The sequence below is a fragment of the Aotus nancymaae genome, unplaced genomic scaffold, assembly GCF_030222135.1.
Source record: "Aotus nancymaae isolate 86718 unplaced genomic scaffold, 86718_ANA_hifiasm-v0.15.2.pri h1tg000014l, whole genome shotgun sequence".
Classification (NCBI taxonomy): Eukaryota; Metazoa; Chordata; class Mammalia; order Primates; family Aotidae; genus Aotus; species Aotus nancymaae.
This window is the reverse complement of record NW_026988425.1, coordinates 20,641,617-20,658,040: the sequence shown is the minus strand read 5'-3', so window position 1 is coordinate 20,658,040 and position 16,424 is coordinate 20,641,617. Positions and strand designations below refer to the sequence as shown.

Genomic DNA, 16,424 nt, shown 5'->3' with positions numbered 1-16,424 from the left:
TTCTTATTAGGTTGCAAAGTCATGCAGAGACCTCCTTTCAGAATGCTTTTTAATATTAATTCGTTTTGCTAATTTCCAACATCAGCACACTGGTTCTACCCATAATTACTCCTGAGGGAGACCTTGGCAAATTTCTCCCTAGTGATTGTTGACTTTCAGTGGGGTCCCATTCTAGTACTAAAGTGACACGATTTTGTTATATAGCGATTCCCAAAGCATACTGACAAGTTTAGTACATTTCTGTTTAAAAACATAAAACTGAAATGCTCTCAACTACCCAATTACTGTCAGCCTGGCATCCAAAGTGTTACATATTATGAGGATTTCCCTTTTTGTCGTTTACCTTCATAGGCCTTACGTGTTCCAGCCACACATCCCATCTTTGCTGTTTTTCCAACACCCCTCTCCCATCACCCACCTCCTTTAACATTTTACTTTTGCTTCTGTTGTTCCTCCCCTCACCACTGCCTTGTTCTTCTCCCTGTAAGTCACTTTTTATTCTCTTTGATAAGGATCACTGCAAGGCTATCTTTTTTTACAGGGTCTTTCTGTTGTTTCAGAGGAGGCGTGATTTATCTTGACTACTTGTTGCTCTTTGAACTGCTATTGAAGAAAACAGGTAAATTACTCTCTCTTGTGTGTTGCTTACTTGAGAACTCCTTATCTACCTACCAGATTGCAAACTCCTGGGTGACTGACTACCCAAACTACACTACACTGAAAATACGAAAAACACAAAGTAGCCTGTTCTCTCCTTCACTTAATTACTTTTCTATAACTGAGAATATACGGCTGTCTGATGCAAAGAGTTGCTCAATATATATTTGCTGAACTGAGTCAATTAAATCAAAGAAGTGTGTCTCTGATAGGTGTTACAACACGTCCCAATTTGGACTTTAATTGAGTGTAACTTCATGATCGTACATACCTTATGGCCTTTTCAGTCTTCATTTACAAGATGCTTTAGCACATATTATAAATTTTTATTTGTATTATATGATGCTGAAGGTTGGAGAGACAAGGACTACTGCCTGGAATTTAATGCCAACTGGGAATTAAAGCAGTTAAAGATTCTTATACAGTTTCCTTTAATGAATGCAGAAATGCAGTATTCCAAAGAAAATGTAACTAAAAGGGTACTTGACCAAGCAGTGTGAAATTGAGACAATCAACCACCTCCTTATTAGAAACCGAGAAAGACTACATATCTAGGGTTTGGCTAATGTGACTCCATATGCTCTTTTCTTTTTTCTTTTGCTTTTTTGCTCCCCTCCCCCCCCCACCCCCCCCCACCCCCAGCATGTGGGAAATGAGAAAGCCGCCTGGTCTTCAACAGTTTGCTTTGTGTTTCTTTATTATGGTCAGTCACAGCAGTTGAGTGATGAATGTTTCACTTTAAGAAGAAAATCTTCTTAACCTTGAAGGGATGAATCAGGTGTAAATGCTCTATTTGATACATTCAGAAGGATCCTTTTGTAGATTAATGCTTTAAAATTGAAAAAATGTTTATACATTGAAGTCTGACTCAGACCCTGGTTCAAAAATGTCTACAAACATCACCTCTTGTTCCTTAGGAGAAACAAAATTATTTACCATGATGTTTCTAAAATAAAGTAGATAACTTTTTAAATGAATCATTATAATGAGATGTTCTTTAATTAATCCTAGTCATACGGGTTACTGGAGGCATTGTTTGTAGCAAAAAGCATTTGTCAGTATATATAATTTTGTTACTGAATATATTCCTACATGTTTGAATGAGAAAGATCCTCACATTGCTACTCTGCAGCAATTTTTATATGATAATAGATAGCAGGTGAGGATGTATAATTATAAGTTATCTGCTGGTTAAGAAGGGGTAAGTTTTTAAAATGCAAAAATCAGCAATAACACTATGCTTGCTTTAAGCCTCTGCCCTCTCAAGTCCTATCTCTAAGGGAGATAAAATAATGAAAAATACTTGGCTAAACTGCTGGCAAAACTCTTATTGTTTGTATCACGCTTGGAAAAGACTCTTGGGACTAGCAGTGGAATCCTTGCTATTGATTGGCTGGTTAAATAGGGGACTATTAGCTTCAGACAGGCTAGATTGATTATACAGCAGCAGCAGGAGCTGAGACTCCGAGCTGAGCGAACGTCAGGGTGAAAAAGAAAGAGAGAGAGAGAAAGAGAGGAAGAGAGAGAGAGAGAGGAACGTAAGGTGGGGAGGAAGCCAGTGCACGTTCCATAGCATCACTATGTGACTGCTTGTGCCAGATAATCTTGCTCTGTAGCTCCCTCAGTGAACAACTTACTGAGGTGCCTTTCTTTTTACGAGAGGATGTCAGCTCTGAGCTCCAGCAGGAAATAACAGACTTCACCTTGGAATAGCTCATCTTACTCCTGCATCATTAAAGCGGATTTTGAAAAGGAAACAAAAATCAAGTCCCTCTTCCAGTTCCACTTTGTTCCATCATTGAACAGGAACAGTTTCATGCTCCAGGTAAGGAAATTAAATTTTTTTATCTCTGGATTCCTTTTTAATCATTAACAGCAAAATACATCATAGCTTTGCATGTTTTTAAAACTGAGTTTGCAGTGATGCATTTAAGTAAATTCTATACACAAGTGTGTGGATTTAGAAATGTGGAAATGCATACTGTGTTTATATTAATATATTTGCCTTTTAAAAAAGCTCTAGGTACAGGTTTTTTCAAAAATAAGACCACTATATCATAAGTTTCTGTAGCAGATACTCCATGTAAAGAAGAAAAATCAGCCAAGTTCATATTAAAAAGTACATTTTTTGTGACAACCTTACAATATTTTCATAAATATTGTTTTTAGCTGTTAAACAACTTTGGTAAATAATAGTATATCAAGAAAGGATCATTACTGCGTTAACTATCAATTATTATATTTTATGCAAACATAGATGCTATCATATGCTTTTCAGTGATTGTTAGTGGTTATTTTTTCTGAATCTGTTTTTTGATTGTAGTTTTAACTCTTCAATACAAACATAATATTTCTTAAATGATGTGACATTAGACTGCCCTCTTATTGTGGCTACTGATGGTCAGCATTTGTTCTTAAGAAAGTATTGAGCTAAGGCAAAGAAATATGACTCTGGAGATGTTTAGCTATTTTAGAGTTCATTGCTTACCTGCAGTAACATCAATTAACGTTTTGAGTGTCAGGGATGCTATGTGCGGGTTAAGCATCTGAATATATGGGAACTTTGCACATATTAAATCCTCTACTGGGAAGAATAGAATTTTTTAAAATGATATCTGAGGAAATTGATGGGATGGACTGGAAATAATGAGCTGGGGCAATGCAGTCCTGATGTATTTGATTGACCTTAGTTTTATAGGTCACAGATATCAACTGCTAAGGAGAAAACACTGTGACAAAAAGGATTTATTTAATGCTTGCTGGAACTGAAATGGTTTGTGACATTTTTATGTCAATTTATTTGCTTTTGGATTACTTAAGAGATATTTTACTCCAAAAATTGCTCTGAATGTCTTTTTGAGTGAAGTTCCCTGAGTCACTCCTCTAATCAAAGAACAAACTGCCATCTGTGATAAGTCAGCAAAAGTTTTTAATATGTTGTTCGATGTTTCAGACAAAAACACGATTGCCAACCTTATTGGTAGCCAGTATTTCTGAAGTTATAATTATTACATATTCTAAATAGCTGTTTTGTGTGTTTTATTCAGCCTTGTTTATATTTTAAATAAAAATGCATATTTGAAAAACATAATTTTTATGACATTCATTTTGTCTTCTGAATGCAACATGATATTTAGATGCTTCCTAATAATGCAAGTATTATTACAGCTACCTTGGTATTCTATTGATGTAATTGTATCAGAAGTGAATAACTGAATTGTTGATATAAATTTTGAAAAGTACAGTTGGTCTTAGGAAGTGGCGATATGGGTTAAATAATAGTGGTGTTTTTGTTTTTAAATTGAGTCATTTGTTTTACAAAAAACTATATATATTTCTTTTAAGTATTATATTTGGGAAACAAATGCTAAACCATTAACTAAGAATGGTGACCGGTGCTATAGACCCTATATTTATGCATATAGTTGCAGTATCATGCCAAATTCACGCATGGAATTGTTTTAAATTGATTATAACCTTGTTTACTTATTGTTTTGTTATATTAAGTATGCTTTTAATAATTGTATTCAAAATTATATTTTAATCATTCCATTTTATTATCTATTGCTAAATAATATAACATCTCACTCAAGGATGCAACTTTGTTTCAACAAATTCTTCTACTCATTTTTAAGTTTCATATACAAAATTACTTTAAATTTTATAATTTTTGTTGCAACAATCTTAAGTATCCAAGTTGCTTTATACAGTTCAGTTTCCTCCTGGTACTTATTTACGGGCTATATTGATTTATGGGCAATTAAAAAAACTTAATTCTAATTGTATTGTATATGCTTTTATGAGACCATTAAAATTTTAGCATAAGTAGATGTAACATCAGTGCTTAAATTTTTTCTCTGAATAGGCATATTCTTCCCTCAAAAATACTTTAAAAGTGATTTCTTAGCACTCTCTGCTTCTTGCACTAGGACATTCTTCTTAGCTTATACTCGATATTATTTTGATTTCCTTTTTTGTTTTCTTACAAATTCCATAATTTCTCCAGTAAGGAATTTAATTTCCCGTATTATTAACAGGAAATGGTCAATGATTGGAAAAAAAGTTTTATTTAAAATTCACACTTTCCAGCTGTGTAATGAATATGCTTCCCACATCCCAGATAAGTGCTCTTCCAGAACATGAGAGAGGAAGACAAGCGTGCTAGGAATCACATATGTAAGCATCACTCTGAGTCTGAAATCTAACAGCTTACTTCACCAGTTCCTCTTAGGTTTTCTCACTATTGTTTGCATTTTTGAGAGAGCTCTAATTGACCTTTTATTCAACCCTCCATTCACTTCCATAGTATCAAGTATCTTTTCTGAATATTCATTTTAGCCATTGTGAAACAAGAATTGAGAAAGTACAACCTCCTCTGTTTTTATAGATATCTGAACCATTAGGGGGCTCTTTCTTCCTGTGTTATACTCATCAGACCACTGAAAGAGGTTACAGAGCTCTCTTGAAGTGTTTTCCCTGTTTTTACAGCGTGGATACTTTTAAATACAGTAGTTTTATGCTACTCCCCACACAAAGAAACATTTAAGATCAATATGAAGCCTTTATTTTCACAGGAAAATGAAATATATCTTATGCTTTTCAAACTTACTGTCTTTGAAATATTCTTGTATATAAAATGCTTAATACTTAAAAATAACAATGGCTCAAAATATTAATATGACCTATTTTAGGTAAGTGTAAAGATGATATGTTATGCAAGTAGCATCATAAGAGATTAAAAAATAAGGCCAAACCTGAGGGAAGGAACTTCCTTTACATCTCCACATATCTATGGACAGCACAGAAAGTTAATGACTCTGTGGCTTCCATGCAGTTTGCTTTCAGGAGAAGAGATCAGCAGGCAGCTAAAAAGAGAATATTACCTATTTTTGTTTTTTTTCTTTTACAAAAATAGAGATAGAAGACTTGAAGATAAAAGAATGTTTTAACTATTCACACTGACATAGAAAATCATTTTTAAATTCCAGAAAATATTGTATGTATGGCATGACATAAAGTTGTCATTATATACCCAGAGGTTCATGGGAGGGTTTGTTATGGGAAGAAGGGGTATTTCTCTTATCACTTTTGAAAGCCAGGTGTATTGAATTGTACTGTAGACTTTCTTAATAAATGGAAACATGTTCTTCCCATCTCTACAGCAGCTAGAGATCTTCTCTTACTGCAGGACTTGTTTGGGGGTTATGCAGCATTTAATAATGATTCCATGAACAAGCAATTTACTTAGTCGGTCTAAGCCTTCTTGAAATGATGCTAGCTCATGGAAAGAGAAAGAAGTGACATACACAATGTGAGTGACATTTCTTTTCAGAAGTCAGAGAAAAGGAGGAATTCTAAGCAATGAATCATGGAATTCTATCATTTTTTGAATAGCTCCTTGACTTATCAGTGTAGAAGAGCACTGGCTTAAATAAAATGGAAAGATGAAAATGGTAAAGATACATCCTTCACTGGTGTTTTCAAAGTAAATATAGAGGGTTTTATTCTCTGCTTGAAAATTTACATACCTTGAAAACAGTGAATTTTGAATGCAACTAGCATATATATACACACACACACACACACACACACAATATACAAAGTTGTGTGGAAATCAATCCACATCTACTGTTATATAATATAATGCTGTTCATTCTCATGTAATTAAATTTCCATAATATAAAATTTTTGAGTAATGTGACTTGAGAGAGAATTCTGATGCTATATATTTGATGTCAACCATAAATAAAATATGTTAAGGACTTTAATATCTTCTAAAAAGAGATTATCTTTTATATTAAAGTAGCACAGATATGGAGATGGGCTAAAATTGAAAATAAGATAAACAAAAATGCAAGAACTATATAGAAATTTTTGTATGTTGCAAAATTTTGCTAAGAACCAAAAGATAAACATAACAATGAAATGAATATATTCATGTTTTCTGTGTAATGGTCAAGAAGTAGAGGTAACACTGACATGTAATATTTCTCTGTCTCACAGAGTGTGGGAAAATTCTCTCTAGGGATGTGGGAAGCAGGAAAATGAGTAACTGAAGTGGGTAATTTTTAATATAATAGGTTGATATCAGGCTTTGTAAGGAAACAAGAGGACTCAAGTCTATTGGGTTTAATCTAATGAACTTAGATGTTACTAACAATTAGAAAGTATATGTGGGTTTCCATTTGCCCTCTTGTTGTTATGATCAATGAACTGAATTGTTTTCTCTACAAAATCATTCCTTGGCCTATTTGTCTTTGTAAAACTATGTTTGTGTATGATTGGATGAGATGTGTGTGTGTATCTGGGTATAGTTGTTTTTATAAAGTCTGAATAACACAGAAATAGAATCACCTGTACTATGTAACATGATTTGCATACTGTAACTTTCATTTATTTTCTCAAATTATCCTCTCTGTATTTGATCCTTCCCCCAACTCCAACACACACACACACACACACACACACACACACACACACACACACATGTACTGCCATTATATCTGGTTATTTTACATTAAAATTTGCTTAGATGTGACTTTAGATGGGTCCATAGGATGCCTCTTCTGTTGCTTTACTTCCTGTCCATTAGAACTCTGTCTTGAATCATATACCTTCATTCTTGAGCCAGCCCTGCTGTTTTCCAAACTGCAGTCACTCTTTATTTATTTGTTTGTTTATTTATTCATCTACTGAAGGGCATCTTGGTTGCTTCCAAGTTTTGAATTTGAGTGGATTTTGTCCCAGTTTACTGAGAATAGAGGAAGATAATGAATCAGACTAGAGCCTGCACTTTATTCACCATAATATGAATAAGGTATAAAAGAGAGTGAGTGTTATTACATGTCTACCAGATATACTAATGTCACTCATAGGTTTAAAGTTATCCATTCTCATCCATTCTTGGCAGAAATAAAATGAGAAGATCCAGTAGTGAGGCATTGTGTATAGCGAACATTGTTTTATGACAGGCAAAGCAAATGGGTTTCAAACATCTATGGTACATATTTTCTTTTTTTCTTTTTTTTTTTTCAATGATCAGACTGTATCTTCAAATCAGTTTCAGCTTTACAAAAAAATGACAGAAAAGAGGAGAGTTTCTATATACCAGCCATACTCCCATCTCTGCCAGTTTTCCTTATGATTATCATCCTGCATTAGTGTGGTATATTTGTTATGATGGAAGAACCATTATTGATTCACCATTATTAACTTAGGTTCATAGTTTATATTAGAGTTCACACTCTGTAATCTTTCTTTCTCAAATTATCCTCTCTGTATTCAATCCTTCCCCCAACTTTTTACATATAATGACATATATCCACCATTATAGTGTCAGACAGAACAGTTTCACTGCCCTACAATTCTCCTGTGTACCACCTAGTTATCCTTTCCTCAGTTCCTTCTCTGTAACACTTGAAAAGCACTGATCTTTTTATTTTTTATTTTTTTGAGATGGAGTCTTACTCTATCACCAGGCTGGAGTGCAGTGGCACAATCTCAGTTCATTGCAACCTCTGCTTCCCAGGTTCAAGCAAATCTTCTGTCTCAGCCTCCCAATTAGCTGGGATTTCAGGCGACTGCCACCATGCCCTGCTAATTTTTTTTTTTTTTTTTTGAGACGGAGTTAAGCTCTTGTTACCCAGGCTGGAGTGCAATGGCGCGATCTCGGCTCACCGCAACCTCCGCCTCCTGGGTTCAGGCAATTCTCCTGCCTCAGCCTCCTGAGTAGCTGGGTTTACAGGCACGCGCCACCATGCCCAGCTAATTTTTTTTGTATTTTTAGTAGAGACGGGGTTTCATTATGTTGGCCAGGATGGTCTCAATGTCATAACCTTGTGATTCACCTGCCTCAGCCTCCCAAATTGCTGGGATTACGGGAGTGAGTCACTGTGCCTGACCAGCACTGATCTTTTAATATATTTATAGTTTTGTCTCTGAATGTCACGTGGTTGGAACATTAGGTAAGCTTTTCTGATTTGCTTATTAACAAGCATTTAAAGTTCTTCGATATATTTTATGGTTTGAGGGCTCATTTCTTTTTACTGCTGAATAATATTCTACTGTATGGAAGAACTACAGTTTGTTTATTCATTCATCTACTGAAGGGTGTCTTGATTGCTTCCAAGTTTTGACAATCATAAATAAAACTGCTACAAGCATTCAAGTACAGTCTTTTGTGTATATGTAAGTTGCCAACTCATTTGGGTAAATACCCAAGAGCATGATTTCTGGATTATATGGTAAGAGCATGTTTATTTGAAGGAATACATCAAAATATTGGCTTGGAGTACAAGCTATATAAATGATTTTGAAAATGTTTTAATGTCTCTGACTTTCTTTTCCTCTCCATTCCCCTTTTCTTTTCATTTAAAATGGAGGGCAATGTAGTTGTTTAAACAGTCTCATGTTCTAATTCTTATGTGAAGGTGGGTATGTTCAAGACTTGTAGCTATCCCACTTAAGGGCTCTGCAGCTGTTTGCCTGCCTACTCACTGAAAGCAGCATGCAGTTATAGTATAATAGGTGGGTTAATGTGTATAGGATCCTTCAAAATAGAAAGTGTTAGAGATGAATATGGGTACATTATACAGTGAATATGGTTAGATATCCCTCAGAAACAAAACGTAAAGTACTTGGTGAGAGAAAGCTCTTTAAGGAAGAAAAATACAAGGTAGAGATTTGTTTATGCCCCTCTTTGGTGCATTTATTTGAATTTAAAAGATGTTAATACTGAAGGCAAAGGATTGGACTAGCTTGCTCACAAACTAATTACATTTTGGAAGGACTCTTTAAATAATAGACAAATGTGTGTATGAAGTATAAATAAGACCACCAATTTCTCGAGATGTTTATTGGTCCTCAAAAGAATAGATTGGAAGTGTATTTCAAACACCATAACTTTCTCTCAGTTGCTGTCTCTGTCTCTGCCTGTGGGTATGTATGCTAGCATACTTCTTTCTAGTGAATTAATTTATATTCTGAAATGCCCACTCTTGACATTCATTTAATAATTTATGTTTGCTTTTAATATTCTTTTTCATAACATTTAGTTGTTGGCTGGTAGAGGTACTCAGGGCATCATTTCTACCCTCTAGTTATTGAATACTTCTGTCATAAATCAATATAACTAATGCCTTGACTTGAACTCAAGAACTAACCAATGTATTGTCAAAAACATTACTTAATAAAATTTTCCTTAAATTGAAATGAGAACAGGACATTTTGACCCATAGTAGCAACATTATCACTGAGAATACTACAGGTTTTCCAAAAGAAATTTTTGAAGCCCAGTTATACAATTCCTTTGATAGAGGGAAAAAGAGAGTAGGTCATTGGATTTCAAATCCAGGTCCTTCTGTATTGGAAGCTCATTTTCTTTAACACTATGTTATATCACCACATTTACTCTAGAACCTTAGAGAAGGCTTTTAGCATTTGTCAGCCTGTGTTTGTCATCTTTATAATAATGGCATGTACCTTATAGGGCTAATCCACAGGTTCAATGAGGTTATAGAGTTAAAAATCTTAGAAGAGTAACTGACAAAATTACAGATATATGAACAACAGTAGGACACATATTTTGTTCACATATTCAGTGCTTCTAAATTCACAGTTCTTGAAAATCTGATCTAAACTGTCTTTCTTCTAACCTTCATTCAACCATCCAAGAAATATTTGCTGAACACATCCTAAGTATGACTTTTTTTCTTGATTATTCAAGTGGCTGAAAGAATGAATAAAAAGAGTTTAGACATTCTCCATCTAGTAGACAAGGAAGAAAACTGTCCCAGTCCTTAAGTTGTTGTCTTTAGTGTTTAAATGTCCCAGTCTGTCCTCTCTTCTATGATGCTGAACTGGGACGGAGGCTCTTGAAAGAACACTTCTCCTTTTCCAGCTTGGAACTCATTAAGATCTGCCAAGAGAGTACTATATAGAGTTGCAAAGCAGGACGAAAGAAAAGCACCTTCTCCTTTCTTTTCTGTTTGCTTCCCTTATCAGCCTGGCCTCATAATGCTTTTCACCTCCACAGCAGTGGGTAATTCTAGAAGCATTTGCTTCAGGTCCAGCTGCTCCTAGTACTCCTAAAATAAGCCTCACTGTGCCTCCTCATTGGTTATAGCACCAGGCAGGCACTGCTTATTCCATTGCTCCATGGAGCCCCTTCTCCATCTTTTAGGTTCTCATATTCTCAGTAAGCAGCTGTCATTGAGAAAACAAAATATTTGTCTTTTGTTAAAAAAAAAAGGTGAAAAGAATACTTCAACACAGAGAGTGTAAATTGAAAGTTTATGTCACACTTTCTAAAAAGCATTTATTTAAATCTAAAAGATCATAGAAAAAGAACCAAGAAAGTCTCTTTTGTTCTCCCAGCCCTAGGAATGGTGGCTGCTTCCAACATTTAAAATATTTGTTACCTCGCTGTTCCCTTCTTTATTTTCAGTCTTCCAAGAAATATATTGAATATTTTGTTGAAGTAACTGCTGTGCTTTCTGTTTACCTGACTCATTACTGACTGAATAAAGATTTCATGCTTGAAATGGATAAAGAAAAGTTAATATCAGAAAATGAATGGGTTACCAACGTTGGGTCCAGGGAACTGGTTTGATCATGGCGTTTGGCCTTGAACACAGTACTGAACAATTTGCTAATGTTAATTGGAGTACTGGTAATCTATAGCATGCACTCGCTTTTCCATCCAGCTATTTTTATTTGTGGTACAGAGCCTTCTAAAGTAAAGCTCAAGTAACCAAGCGGTAACTGTCTTTCATTCTTTGTCCATAATGGTGATTACAAGACTATAAGATGAAATAATTGTTTTAATTGCACTTCACAGCTTACAGATAAATAAGCCAACAAGCCAGAAAAAAAAAAAAAGAAAAAAAGAAAAACAAAAAATACACACACACACATTTAAGCTCATGGCTTTAAATAAAGAGAATCAGAAAGCTTTTAAGGCCATCTGAGTGGGGTTACACTGAGAAATTTGAAGCAACAGAAGCTTCCTTCCTCTGAGTATGTAGCCTAGCCTTCTATTACTTGATGCTCTGGAGTAAATCACCTGAGGTACTTGCGGTGCAAAGGTAGCCCATTTTCTTCTAGATTTAGTCACGCCCTTAGTATCTCTTGACCTTCCTAATTAGAGTCAGCACTCAGCGTTTTCTGGAACGTATATAAAATCTGGCCCAGGAGGAAGTAGCTGGCACTTCAAAATATTTGCAAAATTTTGCTAATTGATGTCAGCAAAAAGCAGGGGACTATGTGAGGTACTAGATTTTAAGAGAATTAGACAAAAGATGACAAAATGTAATACTGGATTTGGCCAAATTCTTCAGTATGGTTTTACCTACAAGAGATCTATTTTTAATGGGGTTGTTTGCACACCTGAAAATAGCGCTAAGGGTTTCTTTGGTTGGTTGACAGAAACGTGTGTTCAACAGTGACCTACATTCTAGAAGATTAAAATGCTAGAACATTTTTTATCATAACACAGAAGGAAAAATGCAAAGGCTCAGGAAGATAAAAATGTCAGGGCAGATTGATTATATGCAGGCTGACTCCGCCCTCTCTTTCACTTCTCCCTCACCTGGAGGTCTCAGGATACTGCATTCACTAAGGCACTAAATAAGAAGTAGGTATGAGAGTAACTAGAATGTTTCAAGCACCAATTTAAACATTTTAGAGTGCTCTCCACAGAGGTCAAGACATGATGGTAGAAGATGCCACCACTGATATGCGCTCACTGATGTCAGTGGAGATGGAGAGATTCCAGAGGAATAGGAGCCAAGTAGCAATGCTTAATTAGCTGCCACAGCTAAGAAGCTGCACTTACCAAATAAGCAGCAGGAACTCAGTAGTAATCAGGATTTTACTCGCAAGGATCTTTGCTGTTAGCCCATTGATTATATTCTTTCTACTAAAATTTTACTGAGTATATACAACAACAACAACAACAACAAATTTAGGTCTATGGTCAGAAACCCAACTTGAGTTCCCATTATGAAAAACCATGGCCTCTAAACCAGTTCTCAAAACAAGGCTAGTTCACATATATCTGGAACAACTTAATTAATTGACTGGGGTGGTGGATTCCCTTGAGTAAAGAAGAGCTATTCTGCATCAGGTATACGTTGTAAATTTTTCCCCAGTCCTTCTTCAAAGGAACCTATGGTGACTTGCTAGTGTGATCATGCATGAAGGAGAAAAATACATCAATTTTTAAAATGTACTCACTAGCTTTGAAGTGGTGCTAATTTCTGGTGACCCATAATACACTGTGACCTCCCAAAGTGAGTGATTATGGTGATCATGTGATATATAAAGTTTTGACCTACATTTGAATCACAATGAACTCAGCTATTTTGTTAAACCACCTTATAATTCTTTCCCTACTTCCTGAAACTATAATTCATATAAGAATAATTGGCTAATGTCAATGTCTTTGTGTTAAATTTCTAACCCTTACAGTGAGAATATGATGGGATAAGGAGCCAAATGGGAGCCTCTGAAATTTTTTTCCCTCTAAAATGGCAAAAGTAATACAGCATTTAATAACTGCTAAAATGTTTTTAAATGCAAGATTTTATGCAAAAGGGAAGAGACCTTTTTCACTGCTAAATCTGAAAAGAGATTCCAGAGCACCTAATATTTCAGTTGTATTTAAAATGGTGATTTTGGGAGGTGGAGGCAGGTGGATCACCTGAGATCAGGAATTCAAGACCAGCCTGGCCAACATGGTGAAAACCCCTCTCCAATAAAAATACCAAAAATTAGCTTGACATGGTGGCATGTGCCTGTAGTCCCAGCTACTCAGGTGGCTGAGGCAAGATAATTACTTGAATTCAGGAGGTGGAGGTTACAGTGAGCAGAGATTGCACCAATGTACTCCAGCCAGGGTAACATACTGAAACTCCATCTAAAATAAACAAAGAAACAAATAAATAAATAAAATGGTGAGAATTATGCAAGAAATAATTGTGGAAAGAGGACATTAAGAATGATTATGGAGGGATGGGAAAATTGCACATTGTTCAGCATGGCTGAAATGTAAGGTCATTATGAGGAAGCAGGAGCTATGGGCCCTGGAGAGAGAGGTGAACAGATTGTGAAAGTGTATGATTATTATTGTGCTAAGGAATATACCTGTTGTGAATGATAAGTCCTTAAATGTTTTAAAATCATGGGGTAGCATGATCTAATTTGATCAAAAGGTAGAAGTGGGGTACTTCAGTAGTCATATATTACACTTGCCATGGCCTCCTTCTATAACTAGAGATTACTGGGGCAAATATATCACACATAGACTTCTCTACTAATTTCTTTAATTTCAAGTGTTAGCCTCAAGATCAGAGTCCCATATTGTTTTGTCTAATAAGATGAGTTTAAGGAGCTTTTTTGTGACTGCTGTGGTCCCAGATGTAATGTAACTAAATGAGTGACCTAAGGAATAGAGCTTCCTAACTTAGCAGTTAATGTTTTGTGCATACTAAGTACACTTTAGATTTGTCACAACCAGTTGTTTGATTTAAGCCTGTGAATGGATACCTGAACTGCAGCAGCAAAGGATTTTCAAATTCATGAACACTAATTAAAAAATAATAATAATTGACATTTAAGTAGTTTCCTTTCTAAATTTTGTTTATTAAAAAAAAACACAAAAACAAGTTGAACTTATTGTTAACAATTAAACTGGGGAAGATTAAGAAGCCATTCTAGACCTGGCTATGCCAAAAGTATTAAAGTATATTCCTATTCTGTTAAGCTGGAAACTGTGCTTCAAAACACTGATCAAACAAGAAACCATTGTTTGTCTACATTTTAACTTGTACATTTTAGACTTTTGTTATTGGGTTTAGATGATACCTCCATTTATGAGCTCTCACAAATGTAACCAAAGAAAACATTTCTGTTGACACCAGTACGCTTTTTCTCACTCTGCCCCATCCCCTATTTTTTAACTGCAAAGTAATTTAAAAATAAAAATATATTATTTGTTGCAGAGGCATCTGTGCTTTTTTGCTGTCATGTTATAATTCCCAGACTCATGATTAACTCAGTGTGAGTCAGATCTTACTGATCCTTTTGGAATTAAGTTTTCCATGTGTTGTAGAAAAAAATATGATCTAGATTAGTTAGAAAACCATGCTAAAAAAAAAAAAAAAAAAACCTACCGTCCCAAAGTATGATCTATATGCCAGTAGAATTGACATTTACTAGGAGCTTGTTAAAAATGATAGAAATACACTAGCATTAACTGATTAAGTATAGACATTTTAACATTATTCTCAGGTGGTTCATAGCTATATTAAAGATGTAGAAGTGCTAAACAAACTTATTCTATGATTTAAACCTAATTGTTTTATTCATATTAAATACTATGTCTTTCCATACTGTTTTAATTTTAAATTAAAAAAAATAACTCAATACTGTTTTATTCCACAACACTGTGTTAAATCTAGAAACGAAAGAATAAAGCCACAGTTTTTGTTTTTTTTGGCTGGTAAAATACTACCTTTAGGAGAACAAAATAATTACAAAACAGTAGTTATAGTATTTTTAATAATTATTATAAACTGTATTAGAATATAAAGTTCTAGTTAATTCTATGAAACATCATAATGCTAAATGCAGGTGAAACACATTTTTATCATATACAGTATTCAGATCAATTAATTATTTGCAACTATCCCTTTATATATATTATATTATTAAAATGTTTACTAACCCCATTCCACATTTTGCTTAATGACATAGATACATGAGATTGCCTTGAAGTGTTTTCTCAAATTTTCTCATGTTCTGGGGAGATTCTTCAGGCATTATTGAACAATTATAGCCTGTATTCCTTTGTGTATAGTACCAAACTCATATTTCTCCTTGTCCCCAAGCAACTTTAAAACTCTTGATACTAATTTCTATTTCTCTTTTCAAGAGTTTATTACATATATTAACTATTTTAAGTGAAAAATCAATTCCCACTACGTGATCTTACCCTTTGGATTTGTGAATGTACAAAGTAGGTCACCTATTTTCTTTTCTATTATAGATCTCTGGTTTATGTGAGACTGTGTCTATAAATTTTATAATTAAACTTTTCTGAATTTTTATTGTAATACCTTTGAATATTGCTGTAAAATTGTTGCGTATACTTTTTGTTCATAATACTCTATTTGATTTGGGACCTGTGAGGCAGCTCTTAGAATAATATCATAGAAACGATATTTTCAAATAGAAGTGCAAAATGTCATTTGTTTTGAACTTTTTGGAATTCTTTTTGATACTGAAATAAATTTTAATGAAGACATTGCAAGATTGGAAAAAAATTAGTTTTATCTGTAACATTCAGTCATGAACCTGGAATAATTTCAACTAAGAAAATCATTTTTATTGCATTTAATTTTTTTCTCTTTTGAATAGACTTTATTTTTTAGGATTCACTGTTAGTGCTATACATGCAATGGGTTTTGAAAAATATATAATGACATGTATTCACTATTATAGTATCATACAGAATAGTTGAACTGCCCTAGAAAATCTTCTATGCTTGACCTATTCATTTCTCCTTCCACCCTTACTCCTGGCAACTACCGACCTTTTCTCTGACTACATAGTTTTGTCTTTTCCAGTATTTCTTATAATTGGAATCATACAGTATATAACCTTGTCAGATTGGTTTATTTCACTTAGTAAGATGAATTTAAGTTTGTTCCATGTCTTTTTGGTTTGATAGCTTATTTCTTTATAGAACAAAAAAATTCCGTTGTCCT

The 16,424-nt window shown here is 34.4% G+C and overlaps 1 protein-coding gene across 6 annotated transcripts in view; it reads left to right on the top strand.

Moving 5' to 3' along the window:
• The first annotated feature begins 2,118 nt into the window (after window positions 1-2,118).
• The window catches only part of CDH18 (cadherin 18), a 1,109,085-nt gene continuing 1,094,779 nt past the window's right edge, over window positions 2,119-16,424 (top strand). For all 6 annotated transcript variants that reach the window (XM_064375899.1, XM_064375898.1, XM_064375888.1 and 3 more), the window contains exon 1: window positions 2,119-2,482. The gene's annotated coding sequence lies outside the window, so the exon portion shown is untranslated. The remainder of the gene's footprint in view (window positions 2,483-16,424) is intronic.